General features: G+C 42.3%; 2 long non-coding RNA genes across 2 annotated transcripts; one reads left to right on the top strand and one right to left on the bottom strand.

Moving 5' to 3' along the window:
- Window positions 1-303: 303 nt before the first annotated feature.
- Window positions 304-8,367, bottom strand: LOC123649787. Its single transcript, XR_006739138.1, has 3 exons — window positions 8,228-8,367; window positions 7,711-7,788; window positions 304-1,210 (listed from the first exon to the last, which is right to left on the bottom strand). It is a non-coding gene; the product is annotated as an uncharacterized LOC123649787 (long non-coding RNA).
- On the top strand, window positions 1,582-11,004 carry LOC123649788. The gene is made up of 3 exons (XR_006739139.1): window positions 1,582-1,817; window positions 9,689-9,753; window positions 10,978-11,004. It is a non-coding gene; the product is annotated as an uncharacterized LOC123649788 (long non-coding RNA).
- The last annotated feature ends 3,144 nt before the right edge of the window (window positions 11,005-14,148 follow it).

Here is a 14,148-nt window from a genome sequence, read left to right as displayed (position 1 = left end):
ATGTTCCTAAAATGTCAACATTGATTATCAATGTTTTCCATAAAAAGGCATTCAGAATACATAAAATTTTTAAATTCAGCTAAAATATTAGATATATCAAATAAAAAATAAATGTTAGAAGCATTAAGGAAAACATAACTATGAAATATAAATACTAAAAATACAGCTTTCTCATACAAATTATTAGAAGATGGCATGAAAAAATATTATTTGAAAGTAACAAACTAAGCCCTATAAAATAAAGAAAATTTTAATAATAATGAACACTTGAAATGAACATATATGATCTGGTGTTATGTGATCTGTGAGGATAGTTTTGTGCTCATTTTTTCTGGCTGTTGTACCTTTTTTCACTCTAGGCTGGTTGAGGCAATGGTGAGGAGAGAGATTCCAGCCAAATTTCAAACTTTGAGTTTTTTCGTCTTCAAATAATCCCATTTCTTCTCCCATACTTTAGATCGATGGTCCCCAACCTTTTTGGCACCAGGGACCGGTTTCATGGAAGACAATTCTTCCACGGAGCCAGGGATCTGGGAGGGACAGTGGTGGAGCTCTTCAGCCTGGTCCCTAACAGGCCTCACACCTGTAGGACGTGGCCCAGGAGTTGGGAACTACAGCTTTAGATGATATTTTCTGTTTTTTTAAACTCCTTTCTTCGTTGTTGGCAGGGACTACATTTTTTTATTGGTCATGAACTCTAGTTTTATTTCAAAGATTTCAAAAAAAGAGTTTCCAATTTGTCTTCATCTTCTACAGTGTGTTTACTTGTAGGTAGAGACCCCAGCGAGTCACCTGGAGCAATTTCCGGCTGCTGTGTTTGAATGCCACTGCTTTGGAAAGTCTCTGAACCAGAATGAGGACTTGTGTTATGACAGAGGCCCACGGATGATGGAGCGATAGAAAGCCACTTTCTGAAGAAGGTTTCCTTTGCTATTAATAGATCCAAACTTCTACTGCAGTGTATCCCCAGGCATAAATGATTCATATTTTTAGAAAACATATCACAAAGATACTAGTAGTTCAGCATTTTTAAAAAGCACTTAACTCTGGAATGCCAGAATGTCAGAAACTGGAGTTACAATCACTGAAAAACGCCAGGACTGGAAGTCCTTTTGCAGGTCGGTGGCCTTCCTGGGTTCCAAGCACACAGCCGTCCCCCGTGCTTTGCTGTTGGCCCGAGGTGGAGCGGACAGAGTTTGGGAGGCAGAGGCTGGAAAGAGAGGGAAGTGGTCGTCCTGGGTTGAATAGTGTTCCCCCAAAATTCATGTCCACCAGGAACCTCAGACTGAGACCTTATTTGGAAATAGGGTGTTTGCAGATACAATTAGCTAAAATGAGATCATACTGGATTAGGGTGGGCCCTAAATGCAATGACTGATGTCCTTATGAGAGGAGGGAGCAGAAAGATTACTTGAGACCAGGAGTTTGAGACCAGCCTGGACAATGTAGCGGGAAGCCGTCTCTAAAACCAATTTTTAAAAATTAGCCACGTGCGGTATAGTCCCAACTACCTGGGAAGCTGAGGGGGGTGGATCGACAGCCTGGTGACAGAGAAAGACTCCATCTCTAAAAACAAAGGAAGAAAAGGAAAAAGAATAAAGAGGAGAAGACACATAGATGCACACAGAGGGAGAAAGCCACGTGAAGATGGAGGCAGAGGCGGGGGATGCGCGTCTACAAGCCCAGGAATGCTATGAAACACCAGAAGCCGCCAGAAGCAGGAAGGGGGAGGAAGGATTCTCTCTGGAACCTTCAGAGGGAGCATGACCCAGCTGAAGCCTTGATTCTGGACTCGCGGCCTCCGGAACCCTGCTGGGGTAAGTTTCTGTTGTTTTAAGCCATCTAGTTTGTGGGAGTTTGTCCTGGCAGCCCGAGCAACTCACAGCATCATGGAGTAGGGAGTGGCGTGGCCCGGCCACTGGCCCTTTGCAGCAGGGCCCACTGCAACAGTGATAGACTGTTTGCAGCAGTGATAGACTCACCGTGGAACCCAGTCCACACTCTCAGGGGCCGAAACCCAGAAGCCCAAGCTCCTTCCTGTTCCTGCTTTTAGGGAGAAATTTCTCTGCTAGCTACTAAGATATATGAACTTAGCTCTATAAAAGATTCAGGAAAAATTTCAACATAACTAACGTATCTCCAAAACAATACAGTATAATAAAAATAGATTTTATTTACTATTACTATTTCTGTGCTCAAGATAGTCATAGCATAAAACAGCATAGTACCTTGGACATAAAGCAACCTTTTGGTCAAAACCACTGTATCAGATTCACATTACTGATTACCCTACTAGGGGAGACATCAACAATATAAAAGTACTGATAGTTATACCACTGAGTAAAAAATGTGTTCACTAAATAAAGTCTAAGTTATGAATTAGTAACATGATGCTTTTCAGATATAAAATCACCATTTACATTTCAGAAAGGTGTCACCATGTACATTTAACAGAAGAAATGTTGGTCATATAAACATATGAAAGTCTTAGCAACACATCAAGGTTGTGGGGAAGATGCAGCCCCTAACCATAATGCATTCATACAACTATACAACTATAATGGACCCTAGTGTCATAAGTTTAAAAAAATATGAAATTCAACAGCCTCAAATTCTATTCACTTGGAAAATAAAAGGATGACTTTTTTCAGCATGTATACAAGTGACACTCTGAATTTCACAAAATGGCGGAAATGGAATGAGACAATAAAACAGATAAATGCCTTCAAACTAAAAAGCTCACAGCAAGGGAATGAGAGCAGCAACATATAGAAAAAGGCATTTATCTGTCACTGCCTATGCAAGAATAACAGAGAATGTCTGAGGGAAGGCAAGAGAGAAAATGAAGATAATACTGCACACCCTGCCTGGTTAGAGGCATGGTATATTTTCTAGCATCCACTGAAAAACCAGCAGAGGCCCAGCACCAGAGTGACAGGCAACCTCCTCCAGGTAGCTGCTGGCAGATCATAAAGCACATCCTCTGATAAATTCTTGCCTTGCTGAAAATTTCAGCTCTTCAAAGTAACAAAAGGAAGGGGTAGCTGAAATTTATTTGTGATCAATAAGAAAGCACTAGTTGGTGATTTGAAACTGCACTGCAGCATAGTAAGAGAATGTATAAATAAGATCAATGAAGCACTGTTGGTAATTTCCAGAGAAGACCAGCAAATGGAAGAGGCAATACATGGCCAAGTCTAAGGAAATGGATATCATCTAACCATAAGGTTTAATATGTGATACTCTTTTTATATAAAAATTTAGGCTGGGCGTGGTGGCTCACGCCTGTAATCCTAGCACTCTGGGAGGCCGAGGTGGGTGGGTTGCTTGAGGTCAGGAGTTTGAGACCAGCCTGAGCAAGAGTGAGACCCCGTCTCTACTAAAAATAGAAAGAAATTATCTGGCCAGCTAAAATATACATAGAAAAATTAAGCCGGGAATGGTGGCGCATGCTTGTAGTCCCAGCTACTCGGGAGGCTGAAGCAGGAGGATCACTTAAGCCCAGGAGTTTGAGGTTGCTGTGAGCTAGGCTGACACCACGGCACTCACTCTAGCCCCGGCAACAATGCGAAACTCTATCTCCAAAAAAAAAAAAAATTTAATGTCCTTTTTTGTGCTTAACTTCTAAAGGCAATCTCTTCTTCTATTAGTATTTTTCTCCCTTAAAAATTATCTCCACACAACTGACCGAATGAAGTATCTCTAGGTGGCTATAACAGTCTTCTGGGTTTCATGTTATTTACAAGTTCTGTTAAGTGCAGTGCTGTACAGCAATGGCAATTTTGCCCCCACAGCCCCACCCAAGGTAACTTGACAATGCCTGGAGACATTCTTGGTTGTTACAACTGCGACTGAGTCTGGGGACAAACTACTACTAGCATCTTGCAGGTGGAGTCCAAGGATGCTGCCAAATATCCTACAACACACAGATTGGCCCCTTCCCCCCAAGTAAAAAGCTATCTAGTCTCGAATGTCAACAGTGCTGAAGCTGAAAAACCCTGGCATGCAGGTATTCCTTACTATCAGAACTTAGAAACTGAAAAGGTGCATACACATCCTCCTGACGCACATATCTGTTTTTTTTTTGTTGTTGTTATTGTTGTTTTTTTGAGACAGAGTGTGGCTCTGTTGCCCGGGGTAGAGTGCCGTGGCATCAAGCTCACAGCAACTTCAAACTTCTGGGCTCAAGTGATCCTCCTGCCTCAGCCTCCAGGTAGCTGGGACTACAGGCATGTGCCACCATGCCCGGCTAATTTTTTTCTATATATATTTTTAGCTGTCCAGATCATTTCTTTCTATTTTTAGTACAGACGGGGTCTCGCTCTTGCTCAGGCTGGTCTCAAACTCCTGACCTCAAGCAATCCTCCCGCCTCAGCCTCCCACAGTGCTAGGATTTGATGCACACATCTGAACTCTTGCTACTCACTATGAAACTTAGCAATCAAGCAGTTTCAGGTAAGATATTCCTCAGTATCCAAATCCTACCCTCTGAACCCAGAACCAAACGTCTGCATAAAAAAAAGGATATTTGAATTTAGCAAATTTGTTGACAATGTGAAACTTGGAAAAATCATGAAAACTGTCACAGCCACTTGAAAACACTTCATTTTTGCAATTTCTCAAAGGTAATTTTACAAGAAGAAAAATAAAAACACCAGAAAATATGCGCTTTAAAAGTTTGGCACAACAAGATCATTAAATATTTTACATACAGTAGTAACAGATATTAAACTTCATTGATAGACAATGGCTATTTCCTCAGGCTTAGCCAGTAAATCTTTGTGGCTGTTAAATTTCCCACCACATCAAACTGCATAGACAGGGTTTCAGCTTCCTCCTCCTCCCCCCCTCCTAAAATATACAGGCATCATGTCACCACAGAACTCAGCACCTAGGAAACCACATAAGCCACTACAGAAATGATTGCATTCCAGCGCCTTCCGCTTCATAAAGAAAGATGAAAAGGGCCAAACATTTATTCAGTTTGGCTAAAGGATGACTAAAGGTGGTGGGGAAAAATCATTATTGCTACAAGTATTTGTATCATTGTGAAGACAAATTGCCCCAGTAGAATCATATACACATAATAAAGACAGAAAACACCAGGGTTATAAAACCACATGCATATGTGGCTCTGGCTAAGAGATTCTTCTGTTACATAAGCAATACTTCCTCATGTGGCTTGCAGCCAAAAGACCTGACCATCTGACGAGGGCCACGGAAGCAGCACAGCATGAAGGTGCTGGTCTACAGCAAGTACGGGAGGGCACAGCACACTGGGGGCATGGAGAGGTGAGTTCATCTGCACACAGAAACATGCCTTCCCCATCCTGGATACTGCCAAGAGACTCAAAGGTGCTCTCTTTAGCGTGTTTAACCAGCCTGTCCCGTAGCCCGGCAGGCTGTGCAGTCTGTCTGGCCAGCAGATGCAAAGCGGGATTCTGTGCTATGAACACACTGGGTTTGACATATAGAGCGATGCAGGCCTCTCACAAAAGTCTGGGCTCAGACTGCTAGAGTCAAATCCTAGTGTCATTTATTAGCTCTTCAACCCTCAACAAGTAGCTTAACTTCATCAGCATCTAAGTTTCCTCCACTGTGAGACTGTGGGAACAACAGCACCTACTTCACTGGGTTTGGGAAGGATTAAATGAGGTGTCCCGTGTAAAGCACTTACCAAAGAGACTAGAAGATAAGAAATGTTTAATGAATATAGTATTATAATCATATACACTTACTGAAATCCTGACAACCACCCTACAGCAGATACTACTACTATGTTCACTTAAAGAGGAGGAAACTAGATAGATAGATACATATATATATATACACACACACACACACACACATATATGGCCCAATATGATCAGCATGTGATAATGTAATGCACCATGAATGTTTCACAGAAATACATGAACATTTATTTTTGGACAAAAACTGTGACAGTTTACCAAATGGATGCTCAGTAAATTATTATGAATGGTATGATCACCATATGGGTAAAGACATCTGGCCTTCAGAAGGCACCTGCTGAAATATCCCAATTTAAAAGTTCTGTCATGAATTTGTAAACAGTAAACTGTCATGAGTATGACAGTCTTTTATATGATAGTAACAAAAACAGCTACAGATGACTTAAAATTGGTTAGGAGTGGATCAAAGTTAAGATCTGGGCCCAAGTGAGCTGAAATCTTAAGAATTAGAAATGGCCCCCAAATTTAAATTCAGTTATCTCCATAAATAGGGCAGTTAACTAAGAAAAAGCAGAAGGGGGCATTAACTAGTCCAACATTTACCTTTTTAGAAAAGAAATCACTTTCTCATGTTCTCTATCCTCTCATTTTAAAAAATCCACACATGTAATAGTCACAGCTGCAGCCACATAAAACGAAGTGGGCATGGTGTTCACTGGCCAAGTTTCCAACCCCTCACATGATTGCCAGATTCAGCCTGCCATCGACTCCGCTGGCAGCCACTTACAAGAGAAGCCAGGAACAAACATAAACCTACAATCCCAGTCAGATGCAGGCAGAGAAAACACTCCCAGCTTCCCTACACTCATGCCGGAATGAGTACCTGGCCCAGGCTGTGTGGCCTGGGGCTGACACTGCAATGATCATCTATCAGAAGCACGTCGGACCCAACATAACCAGTTGAACTCTACCAGGAACAAGGCATCCTCCAGCTGGAACCTGCTGGCATGCCTTGTCAATAGAGGAACCCTAAGAATACACCTGAGAACCAGCTGCCACCATTTAAAGTTAATTTATCTCAGAAGAATTTCCAGTATTCCCAGGATGTTCAAAATACCTAAGTGGAAAAACACAGCTATCTACCACTGTGCCATACCAGGCACGCGGCCTCATCCCTGTGCACCTGCATGTCCTGCACTGCCCGCAGGCTCCCCCCTCAACACACACATCCACACACTCAGCAGACCCTTCAGAGCTTCACTCAAAGAACACCCCCGCTCAGGGGAACCTTCCCTGGCCAGCCAGCCTTAGGCATCCTGTCTTTCAAGGGCCCTCCCAACGCCATGACATCTTGGGCACACCTGGGATCTCTAGGATAGTGCCCATCAAGCGAACGCCCTCCTCATGGCAGACATTCAGTAAGTACTGAGTGTATGAATGGTGGAAGTTCAGAATAGGGCTAGGGATAAGGAAGACACAGAGATAGAGAAGTGTGACTTGAAAATGGTCAAAGTGGGTTATCCAGAAATGCGTTCTAGAAACTTTCTGATCTATCTCATTTAGACCTACCTCCTGCTGCATTTCCTAATACTTCTACCTGTATGACTTTAAGGCTCTACTCCTAGTTCTATCCACTGGATAAACATGGTTAAGGTCCACTGGAAAGAATGACCCACAACAGAGTGCAAATGCAACGTCAGAGAAATTCTTAATTTAGAATCTTAGAAAAAAGAGGAGAGGGGAAGCTCATTATTTTGAATACTTAAAAATAAACAAAATATAAATTGTGTAAGTTTTTTTCAAGTCTGAGCTCCATGTTTTGGGTTCACCAGTGAGTCCACTTTGTAGCGAGACTAGTTCTCGCACACCAGCCGAAGGGAAGAATCAGGATCCCTGGTTTGGCCGCAGTTTCCCCAGGACCAGGTAGGACAGGGGAGGCAAAAGATCCAAGTTCTTATGAAAGAATTCTTCTTATGATAGGAAAAAGGGATTTTAAATAGCCCTAAACTATACTTACGTTACTAGGAAGAAAGTAATTTTTTTGATGTTCCCTCCTTCATTTTTTTTCTTTAATCCATACATGTAACAGGCACAGCTGCAACCAAATAAAATGAAGTGTGTTACTCATTGGGCCATATTCTAATTCCCAAAGCCCCTGTCAGGCTCTACACCAGGAGGAGGCCACAAGAAGAGAACCCAGCAATAAATACACATTTAAGAGACCCACAGAGAAGTGAAAACTGGAGGAGGGCAGAAGAGGTGCATTACGGCCCTTTAACTGGTAAGGGGAGGCCCAAACTTTAGAAAATGTCATTTAACATTGCTGAATATGCCTCCTTGCCCACAAAATGGGCCAAATAATGGGTTCTTATGAGGACTAAATGAGATAGTACATGTAAAACATGCTTTGGAAACTACATAAATATCAGATACTATCTTACAATTGTTGGCAGGAGATTACACAAAAAAGTAAAACTGAGAAATTTTAGATAATTACAGATTAAATGTGAATTAAAAAACAAATAATGAAACACCTCTTCCAATTTTGAGCAGGCAGGCAGTCCAGTTCCACCCCCAAGCACAGCAGACCATCATGCTACCCCACGCCACACTGGTCAGTTAAGATCGACAGGACATCCTGGTCATGACATCCTACCATGCAGAGCAGCACGGGGTCTGGAAATCAGGCCATAAGAGAACACACTGAAGAGATACAAGACAAAGATCTGACACATCTGCCTGAGAATAGACCCGTGAGGAACCACAGTGTAATCCTGACCTACCTACTTAGAACCAAGGAGTAGGTTGTGAAATCTGTCCCCTGAAAAGATGTCTAGTGCCCCCTAGTGTGTTCAAAGGAGAAATATTTTTTTATTTATCTCCAAACTTGATAATGTACTTACATTCCTATAGGCATTTTATCACTAAGTGGGCCTTAATCTTAACAAAAAATGTATGAAAGGAACAAAAAGTATAACATCAGTAAAACAAAGTTTACCATAGCTGATGATCTGGCTATGCATACTATAGGCTGAGTATCCCTTACCTGAAATGCTTGGGACTAGAAGTGCTTCAGATTTCAGATTTTGGAATATTTGCATATACATAATGAGATATCTGGGGGATGAGACCAAGTCTAAAAACGAATTCATTTATGTTTCATATACATCTTATATACATAGCTTTAAGGTAATTTTTTACAATATATTTAATAATTTTGTGCATGAAGCAGTTTTGACTGCATTTTGACTGAGATCTGTCACATGAGGTCAGGTGTGGAATTTTCCACTTGTGATATCATGTTGGTGTTCAAAAATTTTCAAATTTTGGATCATTTCAGATTTTGGATTCTCAGATTAGGGATGGTCAACCTGCAATATCAATTGTTCCACTGCCTTTTATTTGAGAAAAGAGGTCATTTTTCTTATCTATCAATATTTACAAGCTCTTCTTCATGGTCCTCAAAGACCCTCTTTTCAAGCATCTTACTGGCTTGACAAAATCCTTTTCATAACTCTTTTAGTTAGTGAGCATGTAAATAACAAGAACAGCTAACATTTACTGAGTGACTGATATATGTCAAATATCTTACGTGTATGATCTATTGTAATCCTAGCACCCTTGAAGAAGGTACTACTATGATCCCATTTTACAGTTGAGAGACATGAGATCTCTTAACTATGAGGTGAGGCTTTGGCATTTTGATCCCATGGCCTGTGTGTCTAACCCCTACGCTATTTATTGCCTCCTTAAGTAAAATTAGCTAGCTCGGAACAAGTTTTGTTTTGAAACTATACATACTTACGTACATGTATGTTTTTAAGTTGAGTAGAAAACAAATAGTCATTAACAGCTGACAGTTACTGATGCTCACTGTGCGTTGGGCACTATTTTAAGTATTTCATATTTATTGTTAATAATTCATTCAACCCTAACAACCCAGTGAGAGTAACTATTGTTATTCTTTTTTGTTTGTTTGTTTGTTTGTTTTACAGCTAAAAAAAAAAGGCAGACAGGGAGAGAGATAAAGGAGGCTGCTCGAGATTGCCAATGAGTTAAGGTAAAGATTCAAACTCAGATAATCAAGCTCTCATCTATACTCCCATCTGTTCCAAAATACTGTCTCTCAAAAAGTATTTTCCAAACTCCCTAGAAACCCACCTCCCTTCCCTCACAGCGCCAGCCAAAGGGTCAAAAATCACCTCTTTAATTGCCACATAATGAAAACAATTGTACAAGAGCAAACCAAATTCTAAAACTTCAAATTTTGTCTTAAAAAATGTCAGAGCCAAGGTTTTTAAAAGAAGGGAAAGACTGCCTTCATTTTTGTACGATAACAACGCCTTCCTCACATCAATACTGTGCAGGTAAGACAAAACTCACTCTCCACTAGACACCTGCAAACTTTTCCACGTAATGGTAAAATAAATTTAGCAGCTCTTTTAACTAAAGATAATCTGGGCTGAATAATCACATAAGAAATATTTAATATCAGATGAACTGATGTACATAACTGCCTGTACCAACCCTCAAAAGGGACAAAATAAACCTATTAATGGGAATTATCAAATATTAGTAGCCTGAGATCATATATTAATAAAACGAAGATGCCCTCTCCAAAATTTCAAGGAAGTCACCTGTAGAGGTGCTTAAAATTCAAAAGTGACTTTACTGTTCTGTCTTTTTATTTTTGTTGCAAGTGTCACTGAGCATAGAACCGTTTAAATCTGCATTGTCTGCAAGGGAAAAGCCACACATCACACAGTTAAGTCATTCTTAACAGAGAGTGAAATTTCAACCCAGGATCATTCTCCACTTAATGCAATATCCATGAAAGAAATTCTACAACAGAAGCACAATGAGTATAATTTGATTTTTAAAAATATATTCAGGCACCAAGCTGGGTATTTAAAATATAGTTTGCATTTCTGTAGTGCCATAGGTTTTCTATTTCAGGCAGCTAAGAATCCCATACAGATTGGTCTAATTTGCTAAATTGAAGTACTTGGTGTTTTACTTTACTTATCTGCCTCTTTATGGTCTATCTGGCTGGACTTAATTGGCACGCATGAGTAGATGAAATACCCTCAGTTAGGAGTGTAGATCTCACAGAGTAAATTAAGATTGATGTGGACAATTATGCACTTATGCATGGAGCTGAGAATGAAAGGTGTGTGCAGAGCAGGAAGCAGAATTAGTCTTCATTTGTGTCTCAGCTTTGTCAATGTGCTCCCTAAGAAAACATCCTTAAGGAAGTAAATTTTTTTTTCAATTTCAAATACAGATTCCTAGAAGAAAAAAGGAACAAGAAGAACAACAACAATGACGTGGGCTTTTTTCTAGAAAAAGAAATGAACTCCCAGAAAGAGAGAATAAGAACACTCTTCAAAGTATTACATTTAGGTTTCTGGATCAAATCTAGATTAAACTTTTACTAAATTTGGATTTTCAGAGGTTTTTTTTGGGGGGGGGGTTAAAAAAAAGTACAAGCAAATCAAGCTCCACAATTTAAGTTGGTCTTTGCTTAAGCATGGCATAAAATTGCTGAATGCAACAGGACAGACAGAACCATCCCAGTGCAAACAGGCTTTAGGCAAAAGGAAGAGACACAGGCTCAAGGAAGACAATAACATGGAGGCAGAGAGACTGGGACGGCAGTGGTTCTGGAGGCGAGACCCTTAGCAGCATTACAGGCTAGGAATAGGCAACCCAGGTGGCATGGAGTTGGTCTCCATCAATGAGGGGAGAAACCAGTCACCAAGGCAATGCTTGTGTGTGTCCACTGCAGCAAAACAACCTGCCAGATCATTCTCACAGCCCCAAACCACCTTCAGACCTGTTCTCCAGACTCTTCCACGACTGCTGCCTGGGACAAATGACTTCATCTCTCTGGGCTCAAGGGCCTGTCTCCTAGCGGGTGTGAGGATTAAACCAATTAACCCATATAAGGGGAAGCAGTAAGCCTGGTAGCTGTCCTTGTGTGTACACACTCCCCCTGACCCACCTGATGCCACCCTTGCTCAGGCCACGGAGGCCTCCGACTTTCCAAATCCACAAGACTCTGCAACATTTATCCTACCTGGCTAGATCCCTCTCAGCATCGGAAATGCCAACAGCCTGCCCCTTCTCAGAACTGTGCATGTGAACAACCAAACCTCCAACCAGGATCCAACCGGCCCCTGGCACAGAAGCCCAGTGCTCAAGGGGGCAGACAAGGAAGAATGTTATTTTCCCAGATGATTAAGCCTGAGAGACTATTACAAGACATTTCGTAAGACAATGAAAGGAGTGGAGTCTTTATCGGCCTTTTTTAACTCAAAATTATTCATGTAAAATAAAGTAAAAAATGAGACACAAGAAAAAAACCCCTTTAGGATCAAAAATGTATTAAAAACACACAATCGTGCAGGGCACATCAACAGGGATCAAGACTACAGACTCAGGTTACATCAGACCATGAGGTAAATTCTAGCCCCATCCACACCATACTTGTCAGGTCTCCTTGACTCCTGAGCCATCTCCCCAAATCCTCATCGAACTCCCAGATCCCAGGCTTGCGTTTTTGGTTTGGCTTCCAGTCCATGGAAGTGGAGGCAGCTATGTGTTGATTCCTGGCACCACCCCGTGGTTATACCTAGATACTGCACCTTCCACCCCATCCCACAAATGGAAAGAAACACATTCACACAGCCCTGCCCAACTTCAAGCTCAGCTCTACCTGTTAACAGTGAGAGGGGAGCCAGGCGCAGAGGCTCATGCCTGTAATCCTAGCACTCTGGGAGGCCGAGGCGAGAGGATCACTTGAACAAGAGTGAGATCCTGTTTCTACTAAAAATAGAAAAAACTAGCCAGGCGTCATGGTGCACACCTGTAGTCCCAGCTACTTGGCAGACTGAAGCAGGAGGATCACTTGAGCCCAGGAGTTTGAGGTTGCTGTAAGCTAGGCTGACGCCACGGCACTCTAAGCAGGATGACAAAGCAAGACTCTGTCTCAAAAATGAAACAAAACAAAAGAACAGTGAGAGGGTGGCAAGTTGATTAACTTGGAAGGGCCATGATTACAACAATGTAAAGATATGTATGCACAGGGTCAAAGACTGGAATGCCACTGAGAAACATAAAAAATATAGGGAGTCTTTTTAATCTTATTATATCATATTTTCACAGTCAAAACAACAGGGACTCATCAGAAGTGCTGAAAGGTGGGGTTGGGGGGAGCCTTCAAAGCATCGGTGGTACCAACTCAAACCTGTTTCAGGCTGTGATCTCGGCAGCTTATCCCAGCGTCATCTGAGAAGACTCAGGCACCACCTGCTGAAGAGTCTGCTTCTCAATGCTCTGATGGTCTCTGCTGATTGGGGGTGGGGTGGGTTGGGGATTTATCCCGGAGGCAATTATTTGCTGACTTTGGGCTAAGTAGAGAAAAAAGCATTCTGTTCTCAAATGCCAACATCCTTACCAACAATTCTCTGAATCACCCCAAAGGTCTCCTAAATGGGAACATAGTTCTTTCCAAACAAGGGCTCAGGGCAGTGAAGAATGCCACCAACCTCCGGTCAGGATCAGGGGAGCTTAGGCAAAGCACAAGTGCCATGCCTGGCTTCTCCCAACCCTGACTGCGCCTTCGGCTCTCCAGGCCGGAACCCAGGCCCCTGCATGCTGCAGATGCTCCCCGAGCAATTCTGATGCAGGCGCCCGAGAAAAACCAGACCACCCATGGCATACAGCACTTAGCTGAGGCTCCCCTCCAGGCCCCCTCCTATGTAAACACAATTGTGCAGATAGAAGAGGAGTCTAGAGAAACTGATACATAAACAACATCAGGCAAAAACTACAGCCTCAGAAAGGAAAATTAAGATCGACTCATATACATCCAATAGTTTCCGCCAGTACATCAGAATCACCTGAGAAAGCTTTTTAAAAGTACTGCCCCGTAGGCCTTACGCTAGCATCTCCGGGGTGGGGTGCCCAGTGGTTCTACAGCATCAGCTGTGGGCTGGAAGCTCGGCTTTAGTCTGTGCTCACTGCCAAGGAAGTACAGGCTGTGAGGTTCGAGGTTCGCAACTTAAACGATAACCGCTGGCAAATGGAAACAAGAGCCTAAGGAACGGGTTTAAGTCAAATGATAAATGCTAACCTTAGTACTGCCACTGAGGAGAGACAAAACTTCTTTGCAAGTGTGACCTCTCACTCACGATGCAACCTGATCTATATCCCCTGTAAAGCAGAGAGAAAGGGCAAGGCCAGGATGGCTCTACTGCCAGGGCACTCGCCTGCTTCATGAGGATGCCTGCCAGCTCGGCTGCTGGGGATTGTACACAGGGACCTCCGTCTCCACTGCGGTGCACGGCTTCCAGGACGTGGTAGAGACACCGTGTGCATAAGGACAGTCAGGATAAGGCTTCCCGGTCCTTCCAGAGCCTCAAGGCAAATACTCTTTCCTCACAGCCTCTCT

Source organism: Lemur catta, chromosome 14, assembly GCF_020740605.2.
Source record: "Lemur catta isolate mLemCat1 chromosome 14, mLemCat1.pri, whole genome shotgun sequence".
NCBI lineage: Eukaryota > Metazoa > Chordata > Mammalia > Primates > Lemuridae > Lemur > Lemur catta.
The sequence above is the reverse complement of the archived record's forward strand: the minus strand, read 5'-3'. Positions and strand labels throughout refer to the sequence as shown.